The sequence below is a fragment of the Nicotiana tomentosiformis genome, chromosome 2, assembly GCF_000390325.3.
Source record: "Nicotiana tomentosiformis chromosome 2, ASM39032v3, whole genome shotgun sequence".
In the NCBI taxonomy this organism is placed as follows: domain Eukaryota; kingdom Viridiplantae; phylum Streptophyta; class Magnoliopsida; order Solanales; family Solanaceae; genus Nicotiana; species Nicotiana tomentosiformis.
The window spans coordinates 75,634,022-75,646,002 of record NC_090813.1 but is presented as its reverse complement, the minus strand read 5'-3'; the positions used below and the strand labels follow the sequence as shown (position 1 = coordinate 75,646,002).

The 11,981-nt window shown below is 35.0% G+C and overlaps 1 pseudogene; it reads left to right on the top strand.

The window, feature by feature from the left end:
• The first annotated feature begins 3,334 nt into the window (after positions 1-3,334).
• Positions 3,335-11,458, top strand: LOC138906816 (uncharacterized; annotated as a pseudogene).
• The last annotated feature ends 523 nt before the right edge of the window (positions 11,459-11,981 follow it).

The following is an 11,981-nucleotide window of genomic DNA, read 5'->3' as shown; positions in this document are numbered from 1 at the left end:
TTTCTGTTTCTGGGATTTTAAACCTTCGCGAACACGGTCAGTGCCTAGCGTTCGCGAAGCACAATTATGTGCTGTCAAACTTTCCTCTTCGCGAACGTGAGGGCTACCTCGCGAACGCGGTGCATGCTTGGCTTGGCCTTCGCGAACGCGAAGGCTAATTTTCCTTGGCCAGTCTCTTTCCCTTCGCGAACGCGAGGCTTCTATCGCGAAGGCGAAGCTTTGAACCTCAAGCCTTCGCGAACGCGGTCACTATGTCGCGAACGTGAAGAACAAAATATGCGAGCCCCAATTTGCTCTTCGCGTTCGCGAGAGTACCTTCGCGAACGCGAAGAAGAACACACCAGAAGCCTGAAGTCTGCAGAAAATCAGATTTCTTAAGTCCAAAATCATCTCATAGCCTATCTGAAACTTACCCGAGCCCTCGAGGCACCAAACCAAACATGCACACAAGTTCTAAAACATCATACGAACTTGCTCGAGCGATCAAATCGCCAAAATAATACCTAGAATTACGAATCGGACACCAACTCAAAGGAAGTTTTCAAGAAAACTTTAAAACTTATATTTTTACAACCGGACGTCCGAATCACGACAAATCAACTCTGATTCTCACCAAATTTGGCAGACAAGTCATAAATATTATAGTGGACCTATACCGGGATCCAGAACAAAAATACGGACCCGGGGTCAATAAATCAAACATCAGTAATTTCTTAGAAATCATTAAGCTTTCAAGCTTTTAATTTTTTATCAAAATTCCATATCTCGGGCTAGGGACCTCAGAATTCGATTCCGGGCATACGCCCAAGTCCCAAATCACGATACGGACCTACCAAAATTATCAAAATACTGATCCGGGTCCGTTTCCTGAAAATGTTGACCAAAGTCAACTTAGTTGAGTTTTAAAGCTCTAATTCACATTTTAATCCATTTTTCACATAAAAACTTTTCAAAAAATTGTACGGACTGCGCACATAAGTCGAGGAATGATAAATGGTGCTTTTTGAGGTCTTAGAAAACAGAATTACTTATTAAATTTAAAGATGACATTTTGGGTCATCACAGAATGGGTGTTCATAATTTGTAATTTTTACCCGATTCCGAGACGTGGGGCGGGGGAGACTTTTTAGGTGTTTTTCCTAAATTCACATTTTAGCTTTGAATTAATTAGTTAAATTAGTTACTTGTAATTATATTTACATTATGTAATTACTTTAAATAGATTCGGGCCATTTGGAGTCGGATACTCATGACAAGAATGTGATAACGAGTTGATTTGAGCGGTTCGAGGTAAGTGGCTTGCCTAACCTTGTGTTGGGGACTTTCCCCTTAGGATATTTCAATATTATTTGGTGTGTGAGCGCCGTGTACGTGAGGTGACGAGTGCGTACACGGGTTGTTATTGCAAAAAAATCCGTTTATCCTTTTAAAATCATAAATTATTTCTCTTATTAAATTGCACTAATATGTTTAATTGTTTAGTTTAGACTAGAAACGCATGTTTCTGTGTTTTAACTGCCTATTTGACATTCAGTGCGCCATGCTTAGTTAAATCCCTATTTTTCCTTTTCTGTGTTCAGTATAAACTGTATAACTCGACGTCGTACCTGCCATTTCATCTTGCGTTGCATATTTAAATTGAGACTACAGACATATTGCGGGAGATCCCCCTGTCTTACATATTTACTTTGGGACTACGGACGTATTCCGGGAGATCCCCCAGCACTACATATTTACTTTGGGATTGCAGACGTATTTCGGGAGATCCCCCAGCACTGCATATTTACTTTGGGACTACAGACGTATTCCGAGAGATCCCCTCGTACTGCATATTCATTTGGAACTACGGGAGATTTCCCACCGTGTTTACCTTGTTATGAGCCGAGGGCTCCCTTAACTGTTAAATGTTTTTTGAGAATTTCTTTAATTGTGTTACCGTAAATTTTACTTATATCTTTTATTGTTTAATTTATTATATTTACCCCAGTAGGGACTTGACCTGACCTTGTCACTACTCGACTGAGGTTAGGCTTGTCACTTACTGGGTACCATTGTGGTGTACTCATGCCCTTTCGTGCACATGTTTTCGTGTGCAGATCCAGGTATAAGCTATTAGCCTTGGGGTTAGTGCGTGCTACTGATTCTAGGAGACTTCAAAGTACTTCTACTTGCATCCGCAGATCTTCGAAGTCCCCTTCTACTCCCTCGTCTAAAGACTTTTTTTATTATCTTCAGACTTTTGTATAGAGCTACATAGATTATAGCAGTTTGTGACTTAGTGATATTCCGGGTCTTGGAAAAATTATTTTGTATATGTCGAATGGTACTACTCTTGGCTATTCACAATATGCTGGTTATCTTTAAAATGTTGTGTTTTCTTTATATTTTTCGTAATATTAGGCTTACCTAGTCGTAAAGACTAGGTGCCATCACGACAACTTACGGAGGGTTAGTTTGGGTCGTGATACTTATTGTTTAATCCTTATAAGTAGCTGTAAAACTTTTCGAGTATATGCTAGTAAAAGGATAAATAGCGATAATAAAAAGTGTTCCAAGTATGATGGGGGACATAACTGGTTTTTAACCAAGAAAAAGAAGTGAGGAATGCAGACTTTATTTTGACAAATACGTGTATTAGGTAATTTATACTTTATATCTAAAGCATGACCAGAAGCAGATTTAACCATATGAGTGGTTTTTTGAAAGTATTTAGTAGGTACTAACCCTTCTTGAATGTAGCTAACATCAGCTCCACTATCAATTATAGCAATATCAGTTATGGAAAAACTATTATCAATTAAAATAGTACATTTAATATACCATTTATGAACAGTAACAATTTTCATCATTTCTAAAAACATATCATGTTTAGGATTAAAGTCAATAGGTTTTTCATCATTATCATTTTCAAAAATACCTTTATTTTTGTCATTAGATAACTCAGCTAAGGAATTATTTTTCTCTATCTGAGTAATCTTGTGATCACAAATCATTTGGTTTTGTTTAAGAGATTTAATTTCTCTTTTCAAATTTTCAATTTCAACTTTCAAATCGTCAAAAGAAGCATCTCTGGTTGGTGTATATTTATCATTAAGACGATTATTAATTTCTGATAAAGAATAAGGCGCAGAATATTCAAATTCGTTCTTTTGTTTTTCAAAAGATTTTGAAGAAGTAGAACTAGATCTTGCAGCCAAATTTATAATTTTTTCACGAAGTTTATCATCATTAACTTCTTTTAAAAGTTCAATTACATTATCATATATAATGGTTTTCATGTGCAAATCTTGAAATTGAGATTGTAATTTATAAAATTCATCATCATCACAAGTACATGTATTACCTTTGCAAGTGGTAAAAGTATCATCAATATTTTTATCACTATCAGATAAATCAATTAAATCGACTTCAGCTTCAAATTCTGACTCAGAATTATAATCAGATTCTGATCCAGAAGTGTATAACGAACTATAAACCTTATCACGTAACTCATCGTCTAGTTCTAAAGTTTTCAACTTTTGAAGCTTACAATTTAGTACCCTTATTATTGTAAATTTATAGAACTTATCATAATAATAATTATATAAGTTATATAGAACTTATATAAGTTATCTGGAATTTTAAATTACAAAAATTCCAATTGATATTGTAGAACTTATATAATTTAGTACTCAGCTAGGGTTATCCTTAATATATATAACCTATCAGATGTTCTATAACTTATAAAAGGAATAAGCACTAACAAACCCAATATTGCTTCTACTTCTGGAAGTAAATCAGACACTCAAATAATTCTTACTCATGTTCAAAGACCTCCTGAGATTCAGGATTTAAAATTCAAATCGTTTAATGATTTAGAAGAACTTCTCGATAAAAAGTTATCTGGTTTAAATATCAAACCAATTTATTTATCAAATAATTTTGCTGATAAATTAGAAACCAATTCTGATTATAAAAATGAAATTTGGTCAGAGTTTAATAAACTCAGAGGTTATCCCAAAAAGAATAATATGTATGCTGATAAGCCCAAGATGCAAACTTATTATTACAATCGTCCTACTCCTCAAGATGTGTTAATAGAAGAACGAGATTGGAATCAGACTAATACGTCTTATAGTGGTTCCGAAATTTATGAATGGAATCTTGATGGTTTGACTGATAGACAATTGACTATTCTATTGCATAGAATGCTTATGTATACAACTATCTGTAAAAGTGTGAAAAATACAGATAGAACTATTTGCAAAATGATTATTGCAGGTTTTACTGGCCAACTTCGTGGCTGGTGGGATAATTATTTAACTGTTAATGAAAAGGCTTTAGTTATTAATGCAATAGCCACTGACGAAGGAGTTGATAACTTAGGCATGGCTCTAGTGAAAAATAGAGAAGATGCTATTTATACCCTTATTCATACCATATTAGAATATTTCAATGGTAGATTTACCATTCAGTATGAGGCAGTCCGTACTCTACTAAATGGTCTTAGATGTAGGACCTTAGGTGAGTTTAGATGGTATAAAGACACCATTATGAGTAGGGTTATGAAATTACCCGAAAATAAGTATGAACATTGGAAAGCTAAGTTTATAGATGGCCTTCCCTCCTTATTTGCTGAAAGAGTAAGAAAAACTCTAAGGGGTAATTATGGTAAAATTTTGTATAAGGATTATACTTATGGAAAACTAATAGGATTTTGCACACATGAAGGATTAAACTTGTGTAATGAGTTAAAATTGTCTAGACAGCTTAAGATAGATAAGTTTAAGGAGAAATCTCAATTAGGAGACTTTTGCACCCAGTTTGATTTACCCGAGACTTCTAATCATAGCAAGAAAAAGAAGAGTAAGTATCATAGATATCCTAACCCTGACAGCCCTTATAAGAAAAAGAGATCGAGATATAGATCCAAAGAAGAGCGTGATACTAGGAAAGCCCATCGAAAGTCTACTAGATTTACGAAAAATAGGTCTAAACCAGATCTTGCTGATATTAAGTGTTATAAATGTGGAAAATTTGGCCATATAGCTCCAAATTGTAAGCTTCAAAAGTTGAAAATTTTAGAACTAGACGATGAGTTACGTGATAAGGTTTATAGTTTGTTATACACTTCTGGATCAGAATCTGATTATAATTCTGAGTCAAGTTTTGAAGCTGAAGTCGATTTACTTGATTTATCTGATAGTGATAAAAAAGATTGATGATACATGTACAACTTGCAAAGGTAATACATGTACTTGTGATGATGATGAATTTTATAAATTACAATCTCAATTTCAGGATTTGAATATGAAAACCATTACATCTGATAATGTAATAGAAATTTTAAAAGAAGTTAATGATGATAAACTTCGTGAAAAAATTATAAATTTGGCTGCAAGTTCTAGTTCTACTTCTTCAAAATTTTTTGAAAAACAAAAGAACGATTTGAATATTCTGCGCCTTATTCTTTATCAGAAATTAATAATCGTCTTAATGATAAATATACACCAACCAGAGATGCTTCTTTTGACGATTTGAAAGTCGAAATTGAAAATTTGAAAAGAGAAATTAAATCTCTTAAACAAAATCAAATGATTTGTGATAACAGGATTACTCAGATAGAGAAAAATAATTCCCTAGCTGAGTTATCTAATGACAAAAATAAAGGTATTTCTGAAAATGATAATGATGAAAAACCTATTGACTTTAATCATAAACATGATATGTTTTTAGGAATGATGCAAATTATTACTGCTCATAAATGGTATATTAAATGTACTATTTTAATTGATAATAGTTTTTCCATAACTGATATTTCTATGATTGATAGTGGAGCTGATGTTAGTTGTATTCAAGAAGGGTTAGTACCTACTAAATATTTACAAAAAACCACTCATATGGTTAAATCTGCTTCTGGTCATGCTTTAGATATAAAGTATAAATTACCTAATACACATATTTGTCAAAATAAAGTCTGCAATTGTAACGACCCGACAGGTCGTTTTGAGTATCACAACCCTGTTCCCCCATTTATTGCTCAATTTATGTCTTGCAATTGATTTATGACTTATCGGGCTAGTTGGTTCGGGTCCGGAAGGAACTCGGAGTGAAATGAGACACTTAGTCTCATAATTGAAAATTTAAGTTAGAAAAGTGGATCGGATATGGAACTATGTGTAAATGACCTCGGATTTGAATTTTGATGATTCCAATAGCTCCGTATGGTGATTTTGGGCTTAGGATTGTGTCCAGAATATTATTTGGAGGTCCGTAGAGGAATTAGGCTTGAAATGCCGAAAGTTTAATTTTTGGGATGTTTGATCGGGGGGTTGACTTTTTGATATCGGGGTCGGAATTCGATTCTAAAAATTGGAATACCTCTGTTATGTCATTTATGACTTGTGTGCAAAATTTGAGGTCAATCGGACGTGATTTGATAGGTTTCGGAGTCGTTTGTAGAAATTAGAAATTTCAAAGTTCATTAGGTGATTTGAGGGTTCGACTAAGTTCGTATGATATTTTAGGACTTGTTGGTATATTTGGTTGAGGTTCCGAGTGGCTCGAGTGAGTTTTGGATGGTTAACAGATCATTTGTGGCCTTGGTGAGATTGCTGATATCTGTTGCTGCATTTTTTAGATTTTCTCTTTCGCGCTCGCAAGTGGGCCCTCTCGTTCGCGAAGAGGAATTTCAGGCAGGCAGGATATACTCTTCGCATTCGCTAGGGGGTCTCATGTTCGCGAAGAGGAGCTGGGTTGTGCATCGCGTTCGCGTTTGGGGTATCGCGTTCGCGAAGGAGAAAAATAATGGCCATGGGCTTTTGCCTTCGCGCTCGCGAAGGGGAGCTCACGTTCGCGAAGAAGGGCTCCGTAAAGCATCGCGTTCGCGAGCAGTGTCTCGCGTTCGCGAAGAGCAAATGTTGGGAAGCACATTTTGTGCTTCGCGGACGCGAGGGACCTGTCGCGTTCGCGAAGAAGAGAGGTCTGGAAAGAAAGTTTAAGTTCAGAAAATGGGACTTCGTCCCATTTTCCATTTTTAACGATTTGAAGCTCGGATTGAGGCGATTTTTGAGAGATTTTCAGAGGAAACAACGAGATAAGTGTTCTTAACTCAATATTGGTTAAATTACCCGAATCCATGGTTGTTTTTAACATTTAATTGGTGAATTAAGTTAGAAAATTGTGAAAACCCTCTTGGTTTAATTTGGAGATTTGAGGGTCGAGTTGATGTCGGATTTGAGTAAACTTTATATGGTTGGACTCGTTGTTGAATAGGCGTTAATATTTTGTAACTTTTGTCGTATTCCAAGATGTGGGCCCCACGGGTAATTTTTGGGGCGTAATTTTGGATTTTGTAGAAATATTAGTATTTTGATATGGAATTAATTCCTATAAATTTTGTGGGCTGAATCAAATTAATTGTGACTAGATTCAAGCCGTTTGGAAGTTGATACACGCAAAGTGGAATTGCCGGAGCATTGCTTAGCTTGCTCGACATTTAGATTTGGTTTGTTCGAGGTAAGTAACTCTTCTAATCTTAGAATTGAGGGTATGAACCCTGAATATATGTATTTTGTAAATTGTTGGAAGGTGACTCACATGCTAGGTGACGGGCGTGTGGGCGTACACTATAGAAATTGTGACATAATTGTTTCTGTGGAATTTTATAGTTAAATAATCTTGGCATTTTCCATGCGGTTTTATGTGTTAAAGAAATTGAGCTGAAAAGCATATTAAAAATCATGTTGAGGCTATGTGCCAGTATTATTGGGACCCACAGAGGTCATATTGCTGTGAATTATTGTGCTAAATTGAAAATTCATACTCAGTCATATTCAACTCATTGCATATCATATCTCAGTCTCTGTTGTTATTTATTGATACTACATATCATCATTTTGGGCTATTTTCATGACATTGTGAGCCCGAGAGACTGGAGAGATTGATGACTGAGTGAGGCCGAGGGCCTGATTTGTGAGGATATTTATGGGATCGGGCTGCACGCCGCAGTAGGCCATGTTGGCTTTATATATATTATTATTACACGTAAGTTGGCCGTACGGATCATTATATTATTATTGCACGTGAGTTGGCCGTGCAGATCCTTATATTATTATTGCACGTGAGTTGGCCGTGCAACACGTGAGTTGGCCGTGTGGATCCAGATATTTATATTATGGCACGTGAGTTGTCCGTGCTTATAGCGCTTGGGCTGTAGGAGCCCCTTATGAGTCTGTACACCCCCAGTGAGCGCAGTCAACTATAAATAGGGATCGGGCTGCACGCCGCAGCAGGTATTGTATAGTGCTGAATGATTGAGTGTGCTGAGCACAGTGAGAGAATGCGAGGCAGTGAGATTGAGTACTCTGAGAGTGTGAGTATATGAGTATAATCTCTGAGATACATTGCATTGACATGCACACATTACATATATGCATAGAGATGTGTTTTCCTCATGCTGTACGGTATCACATTATTCATGATTTATCACACATGTTGACAGATGGGCATAGTGATGCATTTGTTTTACAATGGTTATCTGAAAAGAAATGAGATATTTTATTTATTATTGAAAGGATTTTGGAAAATTTTCTGTTTCCAAACTTATTCACATTTTTGGTAACTTTGGCAAAAGATTTGGATTTTCACTTATGTACTTGAAAGGAAGAACTAATATTGCTGAAATCATGATGTGACTGAGCATTTTATCTCTGAGTTACTTTTGGTATTATTTTCTTTATGTCATTATTAACTGTTGTGGATTAGTGGATTTGGACCAGACCTTGGTAGAAGCTCGTCACTACTTTCAACCTAAGGCTAGGTTTGTTACTTACTCAGTACATGGGGTCGGTTGTACTGATACTACACTTCTGCACATTGCATGCAGATGTTGGCTGATGTTGTTGTTGTGCTCGATGGTTGTGGGACTTGAAGATGTACCTGCGTTCCTGTTGTAGCTGCCTCTTATTCAAGGTAGCCTTAGATTTATAAAAGCTCTGTTTATGTATTATCCGAACAGACTATGTATTTATTTCAATTCCGCTTTGTTTACTCTATTCTTAGAAACTCATGATTTGTACTACCAGTTCTTGGGGGATGTATAAAATATAGACCTTTATTCACTTAAATTGCTCTAATAATGGCTATTGGAATTGGATAATTGAAAGTTGGCTCACCTAACGGGTTGGGTTAGGTGCCATCACGACTAATTGGATTTTGGGTCGTGATAGCATTCCTCACTTCTTTTTCTTGGTTAAAAACCAGTTATATCCTCCCATCATACATGGAACACCTTTTATTAACGCTATTTATCCTTTTACTAGCATAGACTCGAAAGGTTTTACAGCTACTTATAAGGATAAAAACATAAGTTATACTTTTGTTACAGATCCCGTAACTAGAGATATAAATGCTTTAATTGATATGAAGCAAAAATATATTGATTCTTTGCAACTAGAATTATTTAGTATGAATATATTTGATACTTTAAAATCCACTAAAGTACAGGAAAAGATTAATTTGATTTCTGAACAAATTGCTATTGATATTTGTGCTGATCATCCTAGTGCTTTTTGGAATCGAAAAAAGCATATTGTCACTCTTCCATATGAAGATAATTTTTCTGAAGATGATATCCCTACTAAATCTCGTCATTGTCAAATGAACGCTGAATTGGTAGAATTCTGCAAAAAAAAAAATTGATAATTTGTTACAAAAAGGTTTGATAAAACCTTCAAAATCTCCTTGGTCTTGTACCGCTTTTTATGTTAATAATGCTACAGAAAAAGAACGTGGCATTCCTAGATTGGTTATAAATTATAAACCTTTGAATAAATATTTAAAGTGGATAAGGTATCCTATCCCCAACAAAAAGGATTTGTTATCAAGATTATATGATGCCAATATATTTTCAAAGTTTGATTTAAAATCTGGTTATTGGCAGATTCAAATATTTAAAGAGAATATTTATAGAACTGCTTTTAATGTTCCATTCAGGCAATATGAATGGAATGTTATGCCTTTTGGTTTAAAAAATGCCCCTTCTGAATTTCAGAAAATCATGAATGATATATTGAATCCATATCTAGATTTCATCATTGTTTATATTGATGACATTTTGATATTCTCCAAAACATTTGAAATGCATATTAAGCATCTAGATATTTTAAAAGGATTGTTATACAAAATGGTTTAGTTATTTCAAAACTATAAAAGAATTTAGTAAATGAGAAAATATCTCTCAAAGGCGAATCTTCGGCAGGTCCATCTGTTCATCTGGAAGATATTCCAGAAGATAGTCCGTTATACGCACACTTGCAAGCATATTTGGCTGCTCAAAAGCAAAGTTATACTTTTGCTTCAATTATCAAAGAGGACAACGATGATATTAAGTCTTATGAAAAATTATTTAAAAAAGAAATGATATTTCTTTTAGAAAATACTGAGATTTAGAGGAGCCATGGAAGATATTCCAAAGGTATTTGATAAATGGATTATATTATCCGGGTGAGTCATACAAAGCCCGTTCTTACTATGAGACTATTCTCACCAGTACATGCAGTGCAGAATTTTAGCATTTTTCCGGTTACAGCACGGAAGAGAATGTTTATAACTTCTCAAAAATTATTAACAAACAGATTGTATATCTACAATGAAAGAAAGGTAGATAAGCCTTAACAAATCTTGTATGAATTTTACCTATTGGGATTATATCCAAGCTTTTGATAAAGTGCTCTATTATAATAATGATAGACATAAGCACACTTGGTTCATAAAGGTATGTGCAAAAATATTTACTGAACCAATTCCTAATTGGTTTTTGAATTGGTGGTCATATCACGGTCCGACAGTCAAAATATTACCTGATCTATTTCTTACGTTATACAAAGAATGGACAAAACATTCACCATATTTAAATGAGTTATACCACAAAGATCATATCTGTTATTTAGAAAAAATTGACCAAATATATTTCTTTCTAGAATTCTCTATTCCATGGATTCATAAGTGGACTCCGAAGTTGGGATTTACCGAAGAACAAATTCCTTGTTTATACAGGACTATTTATAACAATTTCTGGGATAAATTGATGAAAAAGGATCCCAAAACAAAGATGTTATACGGTCAAGAACTCTTGGATTCCATTAAAGCAAAAATCCAAGAATATTCCAACAACCCCCAAAAGGAAAAGATTGATGATAGCTCAGTTCGGCACATTGCTAGAAAAATCTATTTTCAAGAAGGAAATAAAGAAGAAATGATTAATGATTATCTGGAAGAAGTAAAAAGAAATTTGCTTCGCTCCATCAACCAATATGAAAAATCTGACACTTCGATGCGGAGTGAGACTAGCAACGATGATATTGCAGATGTTTCTCAGCTTATTGAATCAGAAAAAATATTATCTGATAATGCCATACAAAATGCGGAAGAATTCCTCCAAAGGATGAAGGAGATAGAAAAACAACCTAGACAGTGATATTTGTGGTCAACTACAATAATAGCCGCCCGGGACCTACAGCACAATCAAGCCGCCGGGTACCCCGCTCAACAGTAGATACGCTGTTTCAACAGTAGAAATAATGTTTGTACAGAAGAAACACTGTACAGGGACCCAGAATGTGGGACCCTCTTTTTACTATTTTAAGATTCTTTTTCTTTCTTATTTATAGGCGCATTCATTTGAAAGAAGGCACCAGCCTTTAGAATCTCTCTCTCTCTCTCTCTCTCTCTCTCTCTCTCTCTCTCTCTCTTGTAAAGACTCTCTTGTAAAAAAATCCCCCGTTCATCGGACTCAGGCCTTGCATCCCGTCCTTACGAGGTATTTATTTTATTCTGTTAAGTATTTCAAGTCTCTCCTCTCCAGCCGTGACTATGTACGGCTAAGAGATTTCATATCTATGTTTAATATCTAACTTCTCTATTATATACACCATGAAAGATCTAGCCTCTATCAAAATATAAAGGAATTTTAATATGGCTTATTGACTTGGTTCCAGAGA